The sequence below is a fragment of the Anolis sagrei genome, chromosome 2 (assembly GCF_037176765.1).
Source record: "Anolis sagrei isolate rAnoSag1 chromosome 2, rAnoSag1.mat, whole genome shotgun sequence".
NCBI lineage: Eukaryota > Metazoa > Chordata > Lepidosauria > Squamata > Dactyloidae > Anolis > Anolis sagrei.
The window spans coordinates 185,843,087-185,864,632 of NC_090022.1; the positions used below are offsets into that span (position 1 = coordinate 185,843,087).

The following is a 21,546-nucleotide window of genomic DNA, read 5'->3' on the forward strand; positions in this document are numbered from 1 at the left end:
ATTAAAATACATATCAATCAATATGAATCTTCAGCATAGATGATAGCACATGGTAGGGCTAAGATGAACATCTGCTCAGAAGTTTGGTGGCAGTGAAGACAATTCAGTGCTAGGAATCATTATAGCATGGTCTGAAAAAGAGCAGTGTCATGATGCCAGACTTTAATGCAGCTACATTTAGGTGGGAATGAAGTAGAACATGTTCACACAATAACCCCAGTTATATGCCTTGGCAACTAGAAAAACAAAACAAAGCACCTTATGATGGATGGAAACTAATGCCAATAAATGGCTGCATTTGGAGAAAATGGCCCTCAGTTACACCCGGGATAGGCACCGGGGATGTGATAGCCTCCATTTAGGCATTGATTTTCCCCAAATCCCAACTGCATTTTAATCCCATCCTAATTTCATATCAAGTTTTGCAAATTGTTATGCTTCCTTCTTCAGCCAGTAGGTTTATTGTCCTATCCAAAGACCATAACAGAAAACTATAAAACATACAGAATAGAACATTCATGGTGAAAACTTACAAAATCATTTGTAAATTTGATTAATCTGTTCTCTTTTTTAAAAAATCTCTAAGGCTGGATCTACACTGCCATGTAATCCAGTTTCAGAATGCAGAGTCAACAACAGTTTTCAAGTTGCAAGTAATTTTTGACATGAAAATCAAATTAATACGCAAGTCTCCAATATTTGGCAATTTTATTTTCTTGAAAATTACACAACTTTTGAATATTGTTATTGTTTAATTATCCAGGCAGAGACCACAAGGGGGCACTAGAGAGAAAAGGACAGTCATTTTATGGAGGGGGGGAGTTGAAGGAGGAAAACCGTTTTCCCCCCCCGTTTTCGCTGGTTATTCCCCCTCCCCTCTTCCCATATCGTAATCGAGGGTTGTTTCCACAATGGAGACATAGGTGGGAGAACAACAGAAAAATAAGAAATGGTTTTACTACTTCAACCCACCCTCCACCCCCATAAAATGGACTATCCTTCTCTCTCTAATGCCGCCTTGTGGCTTCTACCAGGATAATAGAACAGTATCAGAAATTCGTTATCCTCAATTGCTCATGTTTTGCTCGGTTTATCTAGGTCCTCCAGCATGACTGTGTAGTCACGTTCCACCAGAATAGTGCTGGAGGACCTAGGATCTCATCATTTGAAAGTTTTTCTCTATTTCTGCCTGTTTCTACACTTCAAAGATGGACTCCCACAGAGCCTATCAAATGACACAAGGCCGCTTTTTTTGGTTGCTTGTGGGACTCCGTCTCTGCGGTGTGTAGAAATGGGAGGATTTCAAAGATGGGCAGAAATCGACTCCACTCTTCCCTGCATATAAAAACGCTTCAAAATGGATATTTTCTCTTGTGATGGGAAGTGGAGGATTTGTCTGATTACTTTGTGAGGTTTCAGTGTGGCGCCCATGTGGGCGATCTGCTAATGCTCCTTCTGTTTCCATTAGTGGTTTAAAGATGGTGTAGATCTGATTGCTAGAAGTGGTTTAAAAAGTGTGCATGTCTCCTTAAAGATCTTCAAGAAAAAGGATCCTATGGAAAGCAGTGTCTCAAAAAGGAAATGATGCCTATCACCTTTCATATAAGGAGCCCCCGGTGGCGCAGTGGATTAAACCCCTGTGCCGGCAGGACTGAAGACCGACAGGTCGCAGGTTCGAATCCGGGGAGAGGCGGATGAGCTCCCTCTATCAGCTCCAGCTCCTCATCCGGGACATGAGAGAAGCCTCCCACAAGGATGATAAAAACATCAAATCATCCAGGCGTCCCCTGGGCAACGTCCTTGCAGACAGCCAATTCTCTCACACCAGAAGCAACTTGCAGTTTCTCAAGTCGCTCCTGACATGACAAAAAAAAAAAAACCCTTTCATATAAGGGACCTAAGGAGAACAATCCCATAGAACGTGATGTCTCAAAAAAAGTATGCCTGTTTTAAAAATACTTCCCTAGAAAGAAAACTTATGTAGCAGAAGCTGGCCACAGAATGGCACTGGAGGACATAGAGGTTCATAGAGAAATGCTTTGTCGTGTTCAAAAAAGGATTTTTGGTTGTTTTTTGTTGTTGTTGCTTTTCACTTTTGTAGGTATCCTCCACCCCTGAATCCAGTGAATGTGGAGCTCAATATGATGAAATTACTTTACACCCTTAGAATTGGGAAGACCACAAACATGTTAGCAATAACATGTTTGCAGTCAGAGTGACATCTCCAATCCCATCAGAAACCAAGGGGCCAAAACACTAAAATGAAAAGACTGGCTGTTATTTCATCTTCCCCTATCACTTCCCGATCTTCCCAAAAGTTTTCAATATCAAATTGTTATTTGAATAATTGAGTAAAACTGCAGGGGGTCAGGCTGCTAGTCTGAAAATAAGTTAATCTTTATTATTATGATGTACGGTTTGTTTCTAAAAAAAATCATAAATAACCCATAAATGTTCAGAAAGAGGGGCCCTGCTTGTGAGAAATGCTCAGAGCCTAAAAGTCCATGATTTGGTTTTGGTGAAAGTCCGGGCTAAACTGTGAAGGCCTAATTGCCAAGGCTACGCATGTTAAAGAAAACAAACACATGGTTTGTGCCGAAGTGAATTAATCTTCATAAACATTATTTAGAAACCTGGATTTTTCTGCAAATTTGTTTTGTGCCTTCAAGGTGAATGCATCATGGAGGTTTCTTGGCAAGATTTGTTCAGAGAGGGAGGGGATGGTGTTTGCCTTCTGCAAAATAGATTTTAATCTATGGTGCGTCTACCCTGACTTCTGGAAATCTTTCTAAACCTCATCTTTGGCATCTGTGATTTGCTTGCTTTCGCACTTTAGTAATAATAATAATATTACAGTCCCAGACACTTGGGAAGTGTCCAACGTGTGATCCAATACAAAAGCCAGCATAGTGATCTTGTTTGCTGTGTACACATCTTGTTGCGTATTAAATAATAATAATAATAATAATAATAATAATAATAATAATAATAGCAGCTTCCAGTTGCCCTATAGGCCCATGCTCTGGTTGCTCAGCAGTGGGTCCTGGTTCCTGTAACCCACTTGTCAACGAGTGTCCAGGAGAAGCACTCGCCACAGTCCTTATCATCTTGGGCGACGACCAAGCCAGTATAGACTTCTTTAGAGTTTGTTTCACCATATTTAAATCCCAAATGTAGACTCTGCAAGGAAGCAGATGAAACAATACAACACATCCTCAGCTGCTGCAAGAAGATTGCGCAAACTACAAGCAGAGGCATAACACCGTCGCTCAGATGATTAATTGGAACTTGTGCCACAAATACCATCTGCCTGTGTCAAAGAACTGGTGGGATTACAAGCCTGAAAAAATTACAGAAAATGAACACGTCAATGAACTACAGAAAATGAACTACTCTGGGACTTCCAAATTCAGATTGACAGAATTTTGGAGCACAATACTCCTGACCTCACGATCATGTTAAAAAACAAAGTATGGATCGTCAATGTTGCATTCCCAGGTGACAGCAGGATTGAAGAGAAACAACTGGAAAAGCTGACACGATATGAGAATTTAAGACTCTGGTATAAGCGAGTCAAGGTGGTCCCAGTGGTGATTGGCACACTGAGTAAAGTGCCTAAAGACCTTGGCCTGCACTTAAACACAATCGGCGCTGACAAAATTGCCATCTGCCAGCTGCAGAAGGCCACCTTAGTGGGATCTACACACATTATTCGCCGATACATCACTTAGTCCTAGATACTTGGGAAGTGTCCAGCGTGTGCTCCAATACAATAGTGTGATCTTGTCTGCTGTGGACTCATCTTGTTGTATTTCAAATAATAATAAAAGTTTTATTTATATCCTGCCACCATCTCCCAAAAGGGACTTGAGGCAGCTTACAAAAGCACATAGTAGTGCAGCAGAATATACAAAATACAGTAAAATAATAAACACTTTAAGGACTGGATACCTACTTTACAAAAAACAATGATGAGATTTTCAGTATTCTGAATTCTAATTGGTATTAGAGGCTGGAGACCATTCACATTGCACAGTTATATATCACTTTTAATTACTGTGAAATCCTGGTAATATAGTTTCTCATGGCACCAGAGCTCTCTGTCAGAGAAGAGTGATACCTCACAAAACTAGAAATCCAAGCACTGAGCCATAACAATTATTGTGCTATCAAACTGCTATAATTCTGCAGTGCTGATATGTTTCCACATATAGGTTTTCTTTTCCATTTCTGGAAGCTTTGGTGTTATAACACTTTTGTTATTATAGAAGGAATTCTAAGTAGACAGCAACTTTGCTTTCTAGATTCCACTTTTCTCAAAAAATAGTGTGAGAGGAGTGCCTTATTATATTATTATTATTATTATTATTATTATTATTTACTGTATTTGTATACCGCTTTTCTCACTCCGAGGGGGACTCAAAGCTATTGGGACCATAGCTCATGAAAAGGGTTGATACTTCTCTCTGTACTTCTCCTCCACCAAAACTCATCTCTTTCTGTGTAGTGGTTAGCACCACTTTTTGAAAAAAAATGTCCTTCTACCATGCCAGCTTTTTTACTTGAGCTGTAACAATATGAGAAATTAAGGACATTATCAGATGCAGTCTTCTCTCAGTTTTCAGGCACTGGCAAAACGAAGGCCAACGGAGGCCATCCCTCCCACGATGCACAACCACTTCTGGTGGCTGTCCGTGAGAATCTGTCTTGCCAGCACTTAGAAATGGAAAGAGAACCTTGTTTTCAGGAGTTGGATGCTACCTGACTCCTAATTGGAAAACACAGGGAGGAAGCAGGAAAATGACATGGAATGGGTGTCTATCCCAGAAGACAGGGAAAGATAGTAAGGAAAGAAGGAGGACAGTTCTCCCTGCTTTCCACCCTCTTTCCCCCGACTGTTTGATGCGTTCATAAACCTATCCTGATGCTGGGCTCCAAATCAAGATCCCTGTCACTTGCCATCTCTGCACTTACTTACTTACTTTAAATAAAACAGAAACATGCAATGAACATAATGACTATCATAGTATCCTAGAGTTGGAAGAGACCTTGTGGGCCATCAAGTCCAACCCCCTGTCAACAAGCAGGAAATTCGCTTTCAAAGCACCCTCCGGCAGATGGCCATCTAGCCTCTGTTTAAAAGCCTCCAAAGTCTCCACCACACTCTGGGGCAGAGAGTTCCACCGCTGAACAGTTCTCACAGTCAGGAAGTTCGTCCTAATGTTCAGATGGAATCCCCTTTCCTATAGTTTGAAGACATAATTCTGCGTCCTACTCTCCAGGGCAGCAGGAAACAAACCTGCTCTCTCCTCCCCTCACATATTTATACATAGCACTCATCATGTCTCCTCTCAGCCTTCTCTTCTGCAGGCTAAACATGTCCAGCTGCTCCTCATAGGGCTTGTTCTCCAGATCCTTGATCATTTGAGTCGCCCTCCTCTGAACACATTCCAGCTTGTCAACATCTCCCTTCAATTGCGGTACCCAGAACTGGACACAGTGTGATTCCAGGTGTGACCAAGGCAGAATAGAGGGGGAGCATGGCTTCCCTGGATCTAGACACTATACTCCTATTTATGCAGGCCAAAATCCCATTGGCTTTTTAGCTGCCGCAGGACATTGTTGGCTCATGTTTACCTTATTGGCCAAGAGGACTCCCAGATCTTTTTTACATGTACTGCTGTTGAGCCATGCATCCCCCATTCTGTATCTTTGCATTTCACTTTCTGCCTAAGTGGAGTATCTTCCATTTGTCCCTGTTTGACTTCGTTTTGTTAGTTTTGGCCCATTCCTCTAATCTGTTCAGTTTGTTTTGAATTCTGCTCCTGTCTTCTGGGGTATTGGTTATCCCTCCCAGCCTGACTCTGAGAATTTGGAGTTTAATGGAAAGATCAGATAAGTCTGTCAACAGTTGTTACCCATAATAGTTAACTGGCTGCTTTTGTGTTAAAGAAAACCTCCATATAAAGAGGCAATCTACCCGGCAGTACCTCTTGCCAAGGGCAAACAGTTGAAGAGGGCTGTTATTCTTGTATCCAACCTTCTTGCTTTCTGTGAGGCATTTGGGTGGCCAGGGTACCAGACTGTATTGACCCTTGGTCTAATCCACTCCGTCTCTTTTATCATGCTAATAAGATTCCGCAAAGCATGGGCTGGAGCCACTTTGCTGCCGACTACAGAGCGCACTGCCTTTTGCTCAGTGCATAGTACCTTGACTCGGCAACCAAATTATTTTGGGGTTTGAGGCAGAAAATCTTTCCAGCATATATCATTCGTGGCAGGAAAAAATGCATGAAAATGAATAGCTAAATATTGTCGAAGGCTTTCATGGCAGGAATCACTGGGTTGTTGTAGGTTTTTCTGGGTTATATGGTCATGTTCTAGAGGCATTTTCTCCTGATTTTTCACCTGCACCTATGGCAAGCATCCTCAGAGGTAGTGAGATCTAGCTCCAGCAGACAAGAGTCCTTTGTCCCACCCTGGTCATTCCACAGATATATAAACCCATTTTCCTACTTTCAACAGACCTCACTACCTCTGAGAATGCCTGCCATAGATGCAGGCGAAACATCAGGAGAAAATGCCTCTAGAACATGGCCATATAACCCGGAAAAACCTACAACAACCCAATAGCTAAATAAATAACAATATTAATTCACTTCCATTGACTAGCAATGAGTTGCCTTTTCGTGCTTGCTGAAATATCTATCTCAGGGCACATCTACATTGACCATGTAATGAAGTTTCAAAGAAGTACTGAAGAAAACACTTTCACTGTGCAGATTTTTTTTCTTGTCAGTAGCGACTTCAAGTTGCTTCTGGTGTGAGAGAATTGGCTGTCTGCAAATATGTTGCCCAGGGGTTGCTAGATGTTTTGATGTTTTTACCATCCTTGTGGGAGGCTTCTGTCACATGCCCACATGGGGAGCTGGAGCTGACAGAGGGAGCTCATCCTCACTGTCCCGGATTCAAACCTCCGACCTGTCAGTCTTCAGTCCATAATTACATAGAAAAACCTGGAACCAGTTGGTGATTACATAAGCCACAAATTATTGATGCACATTAAGAGCTTTCCTTCACACATTTTTGTATAACTTTATTCTTTGGCAGTTCAAATGGAGCTTCTTTCTACTAGTGGTCAGATCTACCCTGATCTCAGAGGCAGGTTAATTGATTTTAGATATGATTTGAAACTGAATGTAAGATTCATCCTGTAGCATATGGAAGTGGTGGGTAATACTTTGTACACATAATGTGACCAAGGGGTGGACGTACATAACACAAGAGGAGCAGCCCAGCACTTGTTTCTCTCTGCGAGAGCTCTCCAAGGCCGGAGTGCTGACCATTGCCCTTCCACTGCCCTAACTCCCAAATTTGTTTCCCAGTGCCGTGCTGGTGACCCTTCCTGCCCCCCACCCAGCCTTTGCCGCATCCACCCCAAGCCACCTCTTGCCTCCCTTGCCCTCCGCCTCGCTTCCCCCCTTCTCCCTCCAACCCCCACCAGCGTATTCTTCCTTGGTGACATCCCAACAATGGGCAGAGATGAGCCCTGAAAGGGGGAACTCAAGCGGAAGGCTTCTACCCTCGGTACCAGCAATGAAACCCTTTTCTCCCAGCGGGGCGAAGGGCTCTGTCTCATTCTCCCCCTCCCTTTTTGGGGGGCTGGTATTTTCTGTCTCATTCCCTTTAGAAGGAATGACTGGAAAGAGGGAGGGAGACACTCCCAAATGCCACACACAGGCATGCCCCCCTCCTCTTCCCTTCATTCTTCTTAGTCAGCTTGTTCTCATTTCCCCACCTCACCTTCTTCTCCCCCCCCCCCCACAACTTCTTCCCCCCTTCCCCAACCACTACCACAATGAGAGACGGCTGCTCTAATTGCAGCCAGCCAAGGCCTCTGTAGGTTTCTCCTCCGTCACAGGGAGGCCTGGCTCAAAATGAATTGAGTTCCTTGCATGCAGTGCTCGCGGGCATGAGAAACCTGGATCCCGCATATACGGACAGTCCCCAAGTTATGGACAAGATAGGTTCTGTAGGTTTGTTCTTTGTTTGTAATAAAGGTAATATATGTAATATATTTGGCTGGAGTTGCATTTTTAAAGTGCAACTCCAGCCAAATATATATACATACTAGCCGTCCCCTGCCACGCATTGCTATGGCCCACATGCGGGTTCTGTGTGGGAGGTTTGGCCCAATTCTGTCGTTGGTGGGGTTCAAAATGTTGTTGGTGGGGTTCAAAATTCTGTCGTTGGTGGGGCTCTGTGATTGTAGGTGAACTATAAATCCCAGCAACTACAGCTCCCAAATGTCAAGATTCTATTTCCCCCAAACTCCACCAGTGTTCACATTTGGGCATATTGAGTATTTATGTAGAGTTTGGTCCAGATCCATCATTGTTTGAGTCCACAGTGATCTCTGGATGTAGGTGAACTACAACTCCAAAACCAAAGGACACTGCCCACCAAACCCTTCCAGTATTTTCTGTTGGCCATGGGAGTTCTGTGTACCAAGTTTGGTTCAATTCCATCGTTGGTGGGGTTCAGGATGCTCTTTGATTGTAAGTGAACTATAAATCCCAGCAACTACAACTCCCAAAAGACAAAATCAATTTTTTTGAGTGAAGGACTTAGATTGGGTTGTTAGGTGTCTTGTGTCCAAATTTGGTGTCAATTCGTCCAGTGGTTTATGAGTTCTGTTAATCCCACAAACGAACATTACATTTTTATTTATATAGACTAGCTGTATTATTATTATTATTATTATTATTATTAAACTTTATTTGTACCCCGCTAGCATCTCCCACAGGACTCAATGCGGCTTACAAAGGCCAAGGCCTCAACACAACAACAGCAAAACAATAACAATACAATTTAAAGCAAATTAAAAACAAAGCAATAAGCAATAACAAAACATTACATCATTATGCAATAAAAGGAAGGCGAGAATGTACCCACCACACGTTGCTGTGGCCAACTTACCCTCCCTCTTTCTCTCCTCCTTTCTTTCCTTCCTTCCCTTTTTTTCTTTCATTCTCTCCTTCCTCCCCTTCTCTTCCCTTCCTCCCTTTCTCTTCCCCTTCTCTTTCTCCCTTCTTCCTTCTCTACCCGTTATTGGACTGCAACTCCCAGCAGTCCATCCTGATCAATCAATCTATCTATCTCTATCTTATTTATCTATCTTATCTATCTGGAGGATTGCTAGGAGTTGCAATCCAGGAATAGGAAACTGGAAATATGTAGGGATTGGGTTGCCTTCAAACAAATCCAATGAGAAGAAAGCTTGCAACTTGGAAGCAGTGTATTTGGATCATCCTCCTTTCCTAAAGGGCCTAGTCTAGGGGATGCTGGAAGCTGTAGTCCAGAAGAGTGTGGATATGCTATTGTGTTTTGTTTGCCGGGGGAGGGGGGGGGAGTCATTTCTGCACATGCGCTGTTGCATCATTTTGCTTTTTTGGCTTGTTAAGTCCCTCCTGTTGTGTTTTCCAGTGTTTTTATGAGTGATGGTCACTCGTTGGCCTGATAGGTGTCTTGTGTCCAAATTTTATGTCAATTCGTCCAGTGGTTTTTGAGTTATGTTAATCCCACAAATGAACATTACATTCCAACAGACCTCACAACCTCTAAGGATGCTTGCCATAGATGCAGGCGAAACGTCAGGAGAAATGCCTCTAGAACATGGCTCTATAGCGCGAAAAAACCCACAAGAACCTAGTGATTCCAGCCATGAAAGCCTTCGACAATACATTGAACATTACATTTTTATTTATATAGGTATTACCTTTGGCTAGGACAGGGAAGGAGCAACACCCCTGTGGTTTTTGTTTTGTTGTCTGTGCCCCTGTTCAGAAGATTTTCCCTCACTTTCTGTCCCTGTGACAATTGGATTTTGAAAAAAAAATAGTTTGTTGTGGAAACCAGGATTGGTGACAGAGCTTCAGGGGAGACACCTTTTCCCCATGATAACTCTTTCAGGAGTGGATTTCCCTTCTCTCATTTCCTGTTGTCTTACCCCTATTCTTAATTATGAGTCATTTATAAGTGAGATAACCCAGTGTCACAGTGAGTTAAACCACTGAGCTGCTGAACTTGCTGACCAAAAGGTCAGAGGTTCGAAACCGAGGAGCAGGGTGAGTTGTCATTGTTAGCCCCAGCTTCTGCCAACCTTGCAGTTCAAAAACATGCAAATGTGAGTAGATCAATAGGTACCACTTCTGCGGGAAGGTAATGGCACTCCATGCAGTCATGCTGGCCACATGCACATGGAGGTGTCTACAGACAATGCCAGCTCTTTGGCTTAGAAATGGAGATGAGCACCAACCTCCAGAGTCGGACACAACCGGATTTAATGTCAGGGGAAATTCTCTGCTTTTACCTATAAGTCAGATGTTTGTAACTTGGGGACTCCTGTACAGTCGACGCACTAGTCACTATAGCATTTTCCCCAAATGCTCCATATAATTTCCTTCCCAATAGGAGTGGTTACGATTCTTCATTTCCACACCTTCCAACATTTCAGAGATGAAAATCAGGACACAGGCGGCCGAGCAAGATGGTTAAAAAGTATTCATGAGAATGAATGAACCAGCAAAATCAAACCAAAAACAAAAGTGATGGGAGGCTGCAGCATATGTATTTTTTTTGCAGAAGCCTACCAGGAAGAGTCTGCACTTTTTTCCTTCTGACTTAACTGAAAGCCCTTCCATACAGGCACTATAACCCAAGGTTACGATCTCATATTTTCTGTTTATCCCAGATTATCTGGTGATGTGGACTCATATAATCCACGTTGAAGTAGAAAACCTGGGATCAGATCCTGGCATATAGAGCCTGTCTGGAAGGGCCCTGTGTGCAAACAACTCTTGGTCTTGGGTCTCACTTTCCAGCAGCTGAAATAAAGTGAGGACAAATGAAGCAAGTGGTTGGGAGAGAGGAACAGTCCCACAGCTGAAAAAGTGGCAGGACAGAAGATGAATCAGGGCTGCTCCTGGCAAATTGGGACTATTGGCAGGTATGCATTTATTTGGTGGGAGCATATTAAAGTAACTTTAAATGCAATGAAGTATTCCATCTCCTCACAAAGCCCACTGCGAGGAGATGGAATACTTCATTGCATTTAAAGTACAACTCCTGTATCTGTTATTTATTACTGTTGTTGTTGTTGTTGTTGTTGTTGCTATTATTACATTCATTGTCGCCGTCTTTATGGACACCATGCCTTTTCCTCACAACCAGAACTCAAGCCAGTTTACAAATTAAAACAGTTAGAGCCTCTGGTGACGCAGTGGATTAAACCGCTGAGCTGTTGAACTTGCTGACCGAAAGGTCGGTGGTTCGAATCCGGGGAGCAGGGTTAGCCCCAGCTTCTGCCAACCTAGCAGTTCGAAAACCTGTAAATGTGAGTATATCAATAGCTACCACTAACAGCGCTCCATGCAGTCATGCTGGCCACGTGACCTTGGCGGCATCTACGGATAACGCCAGCTCTTTGGCTTAGAAATTGAGATGAGCACCACCTCCCAGAGTCGGACATGACTAAACTTAATGTCAAGGGGAATCCTTTCCCTTTTTAAAGTACCATTAGAATATATTAAAATATCAATATTAAACATAATTAAAGAATAATTAAATTAAACATAATTAAAGAATTAATAACCCTTGAAGTAACTGGCCTGGAGTTGGGGGTGGCCATGGCCGACAGGAAGCTATGGCATGGGCTGGTCCATGAGGTCACAGAGTCAGAAGTGACTGAACGAATAAACAACAACAAACCCTCATTTAATTTACTCATGTTTTAGTACAAAAATCAACTCAAAATCCTGGGTCAGCTTATCCATGCGTCAGTATGAGTACTGCCCATAAATCTTATTTCAAAAAAGAACCATTGTCTTCTCTGATTACTTCATCAGAGGGCTTTTCCTCCATCCTAGGATGTTGTTGAGACACAGCTAAGACAGAGCCCGCTGGAGCCCATAACATAATGTAGGGCTACTTCTGACGGGGCTTCGTCCTGGCTCCATCTTGACAACATGTTCAGAGGCTGCCCGTGTTCTCATTCAAGAAGCCAGGGACAGCGCAGGATGAGCCAAGGGCAGTTTGGAAACACCGTGTGGTGATAAGGGAGCAATGCGGAGCATTGACCAACGGTTTTCCCTGCTGTCCCATGTATTCGCCCCGTTGCTCCACTGACTACCCCACTATCCCCCATCTTATGGACTTCTGTCTGATGATGTCCTGAGTAGAGTGGTGAAAGTGAAGGGCTTAGTCCATCCTAGAAGAATCTAAAAGAAGTACCGACCCTCTCTACTCTCTTCTGTGGCACCACTTTTTTGAATGTCTGGGTGGGTACAGGTAGATACAATGGTAGAGTCAAATGGCACCCCTTATATAAAATAGCACATCGTTCAAATGAACACTGGGAGTGAAGCTGAAAACTTGTGAAATGGCCAGTGGTTTCAGCAGGCTATGCCAACACATCCATGTCGTTTGCTTTTTGGATTTTTTTTTTCAAATAATTTCAAATTGTGGTTGAATTTGTGGATGCCGAATCTGTGGCTATGGAGGTCCATGTGTACAAGTTTGCCAAAAAACAAAAACAAAAACAGAATGAAACAATGCAATCAGGCTCAGGTTCAGAAAACAAATAACAACAACAACAACCACTACTACTACTACTACTACTACTACTACTTTATTTGTACCCCACCTCTTCTCCCAAAGGAACTTGGGGCAGCTTACAACAATCAGAACCTGTGTGAATGGAAAGATAGGAAGAATAGGATAAGCAGATTAGTATGTCTCTCGGACTTTCCCTGGTGTGTTTGGCCACCAAAGAAATCATAGGAAATGTGGAGGGCGGTGGAAGAAATAAATCATCCCTGGCTGCCTTCTGAAAGAAACCTTTACAACATCTGTAGAAGATTCAGAGGGATTTGGTTTACTCATGTCAAGCTCACTTGACTTAGTTGTTTCATTTCACATGTCATATTGTTAGTTTTGGAAGAAAAGTTTGCTGAAATTTATTGAGCTACTCTTTCTGTTTTGTAATCTAGGAACCTCTTCCCTATTCTTTCCATGTTTTTGCTGCCACTGGTAACAAAATTTCTGTTAAAGAAGTCATGCCCAGGAACACACCAATTTCATTCACTGAAATATAGGCCCTTTCTACACTGCCATATAATCCAGATTATCAAAGTAGATAATCTGGTTTTATATGGCAGTGTAGAAGGGGCCATACCTGTCTTACATTAAAGTCTTCTTTTTACATAGATTTTAGAAATAATTTTGGAGAATAATAGGTGAACACTTTGTCCTAAAACTTTTATTTATCTCTTTAGAATACTCAACAATCCAATTTTTCTTTAATTTTTATTGTTCTTCAGCACCCTCAGAAATAGTTACAAGAGACATAGGCCCCTTCTACACTGCCATATAAAACCCAGATTATCTGCTTTAAACTAGATTATAATGCAGTGTAGACTCATATAATCCAGTTCAAAGCAGATAATGTGGATTATCTGATTGGAAAATGTTGGCTGGCACTCTGCTATATTTTGTGGAATCACCCTTAAGTGAGGGTTATTTTTGAGCCCAACAGCTCCTGATTCCCAACAATGGGTTATGGGCCCAGCAGATAATCTGGATTATATGGCAATGTACAAGGGGTCATAGATCCCATCTACACTGTCATTTGATGAAGTTTCAGAATGCTGATTAACTGCATTGAACTAGATGATGACGACGACGATGATGATGATGATGATGATGAAGGTGATGATGATGATTATTATTTTGTCGGGTCAGGAGCGCCTTGAGAAACTGCAAGTCGCTTCTGGCGTGAGAGAATTGGCCGTCTGCAAGGACGTTGCCCAAGGGACGCCCGGATGATTTGATGTTTTTTATCATCCTTGTAGGAGGCTTCTCTCATGTCCCCACATGAGGAGCTGGAGCTGATAGAGGGAGCTCATCCACCTCTCCTCGGATTTAAACCTGCGATCTGTCGGTCTTCAGTCCTGCCAGCACAGGAGTTTAACCCACTGCACCGCCGGGGACTCTAGCTATATTATATGACAGGGTAGAATCATATAATCCAGTTCAATCTTCATAATATGAGTCTACACTCACTATTATAATGCAGTTCACGCAGTGTAAGTGGAGTGTAAGTGGAGCCTTAGCCTTAATAGTCAGATTTCAGCTCCATCTGATGCAGGGCAGGGGCATGTCTGGGGATTGCCACCTTCTCCTGCACTGTAACAAGTATTACACTATAAAGTCATTATATCCCCAAGCACAGCCTTTTCACGACACCAGTGCATGCATTATATGGGCAAGTAAGGATAGAAGAGGCAGCTATGTGAAGTTGCCAAGCTTTTGTTCTGGAGAAGCTCCTGTGCTCTTAATTGCTGCATGACAAGCAAAAGTTCTTGTTGTCCTGCAGCAAAAAGCACGGGAATCCTTCCAGGGGAAGAGTTGGCAACCATCACCATTGCTCCAAGGCCACCCAGCGAGACGATGAAACGAGAGCTGGCGGAAATGAGATCACCATCATTTCTGCCTCTGCTCTGAGTCAAGCCTGTTGCTGAAGTGGGAACTTTGAACCTAGGTCCACTGCCGTATTCTTCTCAATTGCAATATGCTGCTGTGGATGAGGCTAAGGGGAAGAAGGCAGGACAGGTCTCCAGTCCCTTCCACTCCGGCTGTTTATACCTATTATCCTCCTGCCGCTTGAGGACCAAAGAGTCTCACTGCCTGTGGAACAGTCTTTCCTGTCCTCAGATGACAGTCGGCTGTTTTGCTTTGCCCCTTCCTCCCTCCCTTACCATTTGCAGCTTCCTCGGCTTTCCCTGGTCAGCGACTACTCCCGGATCTTTTTGGAAAAGGAGATGGAAGGCCTGATTCTGGCAGCCCAAGAACAAGCCATTAGAACAAATGCCATCAACGCCAGAATTGAAAAGTCAGAGACAGATCCCACATGTAGACTCTGCAAGGAAGCAGATGAAACAATAGATCATATCCTCAGCAGCTGCAGGAAGATCACGCAGACAGACTACAAGCAGAGGCATAACACTATTGCTCAGATGATTCATTGGAACTTGTGTCACAAATACCATCTGCCTGTGACAAAGAACTGGTGGGATCACAAGCCTAAAAAAGTTACAGAGAATGAACATGTCAAACTACTCTGGGACTTCTGAATTCAGACAGACAGAATTTTGGAGCACAATACTCCTGACCTCACGATCGTGTTAAAAAACAAAGTATGGATTGCTGATGTTGCCATCCCAGGTGACAGCAGGATTGCAGAGAAACAACTGGAAAAGCTGACATTATATGAGGATTTAAAGATCGAATTGCAAAGACTCTGGCACAAGCCAGTCAAGGTGGTCCCAGGGGTGATTGGCACACTGGGTGCAGTGCCTAAAGACCTTGGCCTGCACTTAAACACAATCAGCGCTGACAAGATTACTATCTGACAGCTGCAGAAGGCCACCCTACTGGGATCTGCACACATTATTCGCCGATCCATCACACAGTCCTAGACACTTGGGAAGTATCCGACGTGTAATTCAATACAACAGCCAGCAGAGTGTCTGCTGTGGACTCATCTTGTTGAGGAGCCCCCGTGGCGCAGTGAGTTAATCCCCTGTGCCGGCAGGACTGAAAACCGACAAGTCGCAGGTTCTAATCCGGGGAGAGCGCATATGAGCTCCCTCTATCAGCTCCAGCTCCTCATGCGGGGACATGAGAGAAGCCTCCCACAAAGATGGTAAAACATCAAAAACATCCGGGCAACGTCCTTGCAGACGGCCAATTCTCTCACACCAGAAGCGACTTGAAGTTTCTCAAGTCACTCCTGACATGACAAAAAAACTTGTTGTGTTTCAAATAATAATAATTATAATGATAATAATAATTTATTTGAACAGTAATATGACCATTTCAAAATACAACACGAGTAAAAAAAAAAACCAAGGCAAAAAGGAAAAGACAGCAGTTGACCTTCTATTTAGAAATAAGAATCTTATATTCCTGGTTCTTCTTTCAGGAAAGTTCTTTTTTTTTCTTGATAGCTTTCAGAGAAAGGTGGGATAACAGTAAGGTAAATAAATAAAACAAAAACATATATAACTAATTATGCTGGGAAGGAAATAAAATGACAGTGGTCCCTTCTACATTGCCATATAATCTAGATTATCAAACCAGATAATCCACTATCTACTTTGAACAGGATTCTATGAGTCTACACTGCCAGTTTGAAGCAGATAATTTCAATTTTATATGGCATTGTAGAAGGGGCCTCAGGCTAGATCTACACTGCTGTATATCTCAGGATCTGATCCCAGATTATCTGGCAGTGTAGATTTATATAATCCAGTTCAAAGCAGATAATCTAAGTGCCCTTCCACATAGCACTGTATCCCAGAATATCTACTTTGAACTGGGTTATCTGAGTCCACGCTGCCATATAATCCAGTTCAATGTGGATTTTATACAGCTGTGTGGACAGGGCCTCGTTTAACGCAGAGCTTTCATGAACCATGGAGTCTCACCCAATTCAGGATAGCTTTGGTGGAAGATTGTCCCAGATTCAGTCCCTGCCACATTCAGGTGAAAGGACTCAGGGAACAGGTAATGAGGAATTCACCTAAAATCAGTGTTGTGTAGTGGTTGAAGGCCTAGGCTGGGCTGGGATTTGTAGGACCCCAACCCATGCCGGCATTGAGCCACAAGACCTAGTTGGTGACCATGGACCTGATATCTACTCTCAACCCAACTGATTTTGGGTAAGAAGGAAATGTCAAGGTGAGGGAAACTCTATGTGCCACCTGGCCCACCATAAAGAGAGGTGGAGAGCAGATATAATTAACTAATAAATGCACAAAGAGCTAATCGGATGAGGTGGTATTGAGCAAGATAGACAAATAGTCTGAGCTGGCATACGGCAAATTTTCCCTGCTCCCATTTTAACTACAGGCCATTCCACACAGCCATATAACCCAGAATAGCAAGGCAGGGAATCCCACAATATCTGCTTTGAACTGGATTCATCTCCACACTGCCATATATTCTAGTTCAAAGCAGAAAATGTGGGATTTTATTCAGCGGTATGGAAGGGGCCTAGACTGGAAGTTCACTTTGTGTAGTCAAGTCATGGGTTGAAGCAAACTGGTGCTAACAATTGGATAAGAGTTTGAGAATACCAATCTTGTTGGCGAATACCAATCAATAACAACCAATCCTTTCTGATCTTGGAAGCTAAGCAAGGTCAGCCCTGGCATATGAGCTGCTGGAGGCTGTACTTTAGAGCAAGGAACTGGCCAAACCACCTCTTCCTCCTCCTCCTATTCTTCTTCTTGTCCTCTTCTTCTTCCCCATCCTTTCTCTTCTTCTCCTTCTTCGTCCTTTTCTTTCTCTTCTTATTTTTATTCTTTCTTCTTCCATTTCTTTTTCTTCCTCCTCCTATTCTTTTTTCCTCCTCCTCCTCTTCTTCCTCCTCCTCTCTTCTTTTTCTTCTTCTCCTTGTTCTTCTCCTTCTTCCTCTTTTCTTTTATTCCTCCTCCTTTCTTTCTCCTTTTTCGTCCTCGCATTCTTCTTTTTTATCTACCTCTTCTTCCTCCTCCTCCTTTTTCTCATTTGTGTCTTCCTCCTTGTTTCTCCTTCCTCCTTTTCCTTTTCTTCCTCCTCCTCCTATTCCTCCGCCTTTCTCTTCTTCTCCTTGTTCTTCCTCTTCTTATTTTCTTCTTTCTCCTTAATCTTCATTTTCTTTCTCTGCCCCCTCCTCTTCCTATTTTTCTTCTCTTCCTCCTCATCCTCTTTCTTTTTTCCTTATTCTTCTTCCACCTCCTCTACTTTTCTTTTTCTTCCTCTCCCTCTGCTTCTTTTTCCTTCTCATCTTCCTCTTCTTCTTTCTTCCTCTCTTCTTCTTCTTGGTCTTATTTTCTTCTTCCTCCTTCTCTTCTTTTCTTCTTTTTTTTCTTCCTCCTATTACTTTTCTTTCCTCCTCCTCCTATTATTCCTCCCCCTCTTCCTCCCCCACTTTTCCTTGTTCTTCCTCCTCCTCCTCTTCTTCTTTTTCCTTCTCATCCTCCTCTTCCTCCTCCTCTTCTCCTCCTTCTTCTTCCACCTCCTTTTCTCTTTCCTCCTCCACTTTTTTTCTTCCTCCTCTTCTTTTTCCCTCTCGTCCTCCTCCTCCTCCCCCTCTTCTTCTCCTTCTTCCACCTCCTCCTCTTCTTCCTCTTCTTCCTCCACTTTCCTTTTTTCTTTCTACTTCTTTCTTTCGCCTTCTTTTTCCTTCTCGTCCTCCTCCTCTTCCTCTCCTTTTTCTTCCATCTCCTTTTCTCCTTCTTCCTCCACTTTCCTTTTCTTTCGCCTTCTTTCTTTCTCCTTTTTCCTTCTGGTCCTACTCTTCCTCCCCCTTTTCTCTTATTGGTCTACCTCCTCTTCTCCTTCTTCCTCCCCTTTCCTTTTCTTTCTCCTTCTCTTTCTTCCTCCTCCTCCTCTTCTTTTTCCTCCTCCTCCTCCTCCTCTTCCTCCCCTCTTCTCCTTATTCTTCTTCCACCTCCTTTTCGCCTTCTTCCTTCACTTTTTTTCTTCTTCCTCCTCCTCCTCCTCCCCTTCTTTTTCCTTCTCGTCCTCCTCCTCTTCCTCCTCCTCCTCCTCTTCTTCTTCTTCTTCCACCTCTTCTCCTTCTTCCTCCACCTTCCTTTTTCTTTCGCCTTCTTTCTTTCTCCTTCTTTTTCCTTCTCGTCCTTACCCTCCTCTTCTTCTTCCACCTCCTCTTCTCCTTCTTCCTCCACTTTCCTTTTCTTTCGCCTTCTCTTTTTTCTCCTCGTCTTTTTCCTTCTCGTCCTCCCCCTCTTCTTCTCCTTCTTCCTCCACTTTCCTTTTTCGTTCGCCTTCTCTTTCTTTCTTTCTCCTCCTCCTCTTCTTCTTTTTCCTTCTCCTGTCCTCCTCCTCCTCTTCCTCCCCCTCTTCTTCTTCTTCTTCTTCCTCCACTTCTTCTTCTCTTGGTGCTGCTCTGCCTCTCCTTTGCCTCTCGGCCTGGCTCAGCTGCGAAGCCTCGGCGCGGCAGGAGGAGCGGCGCTGCCTATAAGATCTGCCATTATCGGCTTCCAAGTCATAACAAACGCGCGGAGAACACCCACCTCGCTGGGAAGGGCCGGCTGACAGGGAAGCCCGGAGCGCGGATCCTGCGGACGGGAAGAGAAAGCCTTCGAAAGAAGACAGAGAGGCGTTTAGCCGCTGTAGAATGAATGGATGCAGTTGGGCACCACTTCAACTGCCCTGGCTCAATGCGAGGGGATCCTGGGGGTTGTAACTGGGTGAAGCAGAGGAGGCCCAAGGCCTTGTGAGACTCCAACTCTTCCCATAACATAGCACTAAGCCATGGCAGGTAAAGTGGTACCAAACTGCATTCATTCTCAATAGCACAAGCACCCCAGTTTGCTCCTGCCCCCTTCAAAGGCATTATTGGATGCACGTTTTCAAAGCATTGCTTTGAGCATGTGCAGAGAGTGGCCACAGCTTGCAGGTGGATCCACCCAGGTAGCTACCACTCACTACTTCTGAGGATGCTTGCCATAGATGCAGGCAAAACGTCAGGAGAAAATGCCTCTAGAACATGGCCATATAGCCCAAAAAAACCTACAACAACCCAGTGATTCCGGCCATGAAAGCCTTCAACAATACACTGCCCAGGTAGGCTTGAGCAGCCGCATCTCTTGTTTCAGAAGTTGAACTCCAGCTGCTGGAAATACAGAAGCGACCATGTGTGCACCTAGAATTAATACAGTTTGACACCACTTTAACTGCCATGGCCCAGCAATATGGAATCCAGGGAGCTGTAGTTTTACAAGGTGTTTAGCCTCCTCTAAGTTAGGCGACCCATCATTGTCCAAGCAGGATTGTCTACCAAGATCAGTGTCCTGGCGGTGGGTCCGTAGGTGACTGTGGAGCCCTATTCTTGATCTGCATAGTCTCCCGCAGTGAGGGCATCCGTTTCCAGGTGGAAGGCGGTCTCAGTTGGGGTTGGCTTGATGCACCTTCCTCTTAGCACGTTTCTCTCTTTCACCCTCCATTCGTGCCTCTTCAAATTCTGCAGCACTGCTGGTCACAGCTGACCTCCAACTGGAGCGCTCAAGGTCCAGGGCTTCCCAGTTCTCAGTGTCTATGCCAGAGTTTTTAAGGTTGGCTTTGAGTCCATCTTTAAATCTCTTTTCCTGCCCACCAACATTCCGTTTTCCATTCTTGAGTTCGGAGTAGAGCAACTGCTTTGGGAGATGGTGGTCGGGCATCCCGACAACATGGCTGATCCAGCGGAGTTGATGGTGGAGGACCATCGCTTCAATGCTGGTGGTTTTACTTCTTCCAGCACGCTGATGTCCGTCCGCTTGTCTTGCCAAGAGATTTGCAGGATTTTTCGGAGGCAGCGCTGATGGAATCGTTCCAGGAGTTGCATGTGATGTCTGTAGACAGTCCACATTTCGCAGGCGTATATCAGGGTTAGGAGGACAATAGCTTTATAAACAAGATCCTTGGTATCCCAACGGATGTCCCGGTCCTCAAACACTCTCAGCTTCATTCAGAAAAATGCTGCATTCGCAGAGCTCAGGCGGTGGTGTATTTCAGTGTCAATGTTAACTTTTATGGAGAGGTGGCTGCCAAGGTAGCAGAAATTGTCAACATTTTCTAATGGTACACCATTAAGCTGTATTTCTGGCATTGGAGAGGGATTGGCTGGTGACTGCTGAAACAGCACTTTGGTTCCTCTACAACTCCTTTGATTACATAACATAGAGCCACGGCTGTTCAAGTGGTGGTCAAGCTGCATTAACTCTACCTCTGGGAGCAGGGGAGCCCATGGGTCATTGGAGCAGAGGCATCCAGTCTTGGGTGAGAAATATTTACATCTGTTTACATTAGAGTCATAATTTACTACTAACTGGTACTTCATGGTATGTAGATGGACCTACACTGCAGGGTTTCATATCTGCCCATAGGCTTGCAACAGTCTTATATGAATTACCAGTTTGTACATCTAAAACAATTTCAGTGACAGTCCTGGCAAAACTTTCCAGTTGATTGGCTTCTTTAGTTTGTTTGGGTTTATTATTTAATTATAACTTATAATATATTTTTAATTTTTTTTTTTGTATTTTGTTGTTGTTTAGTGGGGGGGGGGGTTCTTGTGTCAGGAGCGACTTGAGAAACTGCAAGTCGCTTCTGGTGTGAGAGAATTGACCGTCTGCAAGGACATTGCCCAGGGAATGCCCAGATGTTTTTGAAGTTTTACCATCCTTATGATAGACTTCTCTCATACCACTGCATAAAGAGCTAGAGCTGACAGAGGGAGCTCATCTGCTCTCTCCCTGGATTCGAACCTCCGACCTGTAGGTCTTCAATCCTGCTGGCTCAAGAGTTTAACCCATTGTGCTACCAGGAGCTCCTTGTTTAGTGATTTTGTGCAGTGTTTGTAGTGGAAAATCTATACATTATATATATAGCTACTTTTACATCACCGTGGTTCCACTCATAAACTCAGGTCCCTTC

General features: G+C 43.7%; 1 protein-coding gene and 1 pseudogene across 2 annotated transcripts in view; one reads left to right on the forward strand and one right to left on the reverse strand.

Moving 5' to 3' along the window:
- The window catches only part of GLI1 (GLI family zinc finger 1), a 154,236-nt gene that overhangs the window by 97,244 nt on the left and 35,446 nt on the right, over positions 1 to 21,546 (forward strand). The window lies entirely within an intron of this gene.
- LOC137096204 (cilia- and flagella-associated protein 251-like) lies at positions 17,520 to 20,291 on the reverse strand (annotated as a pseudogene).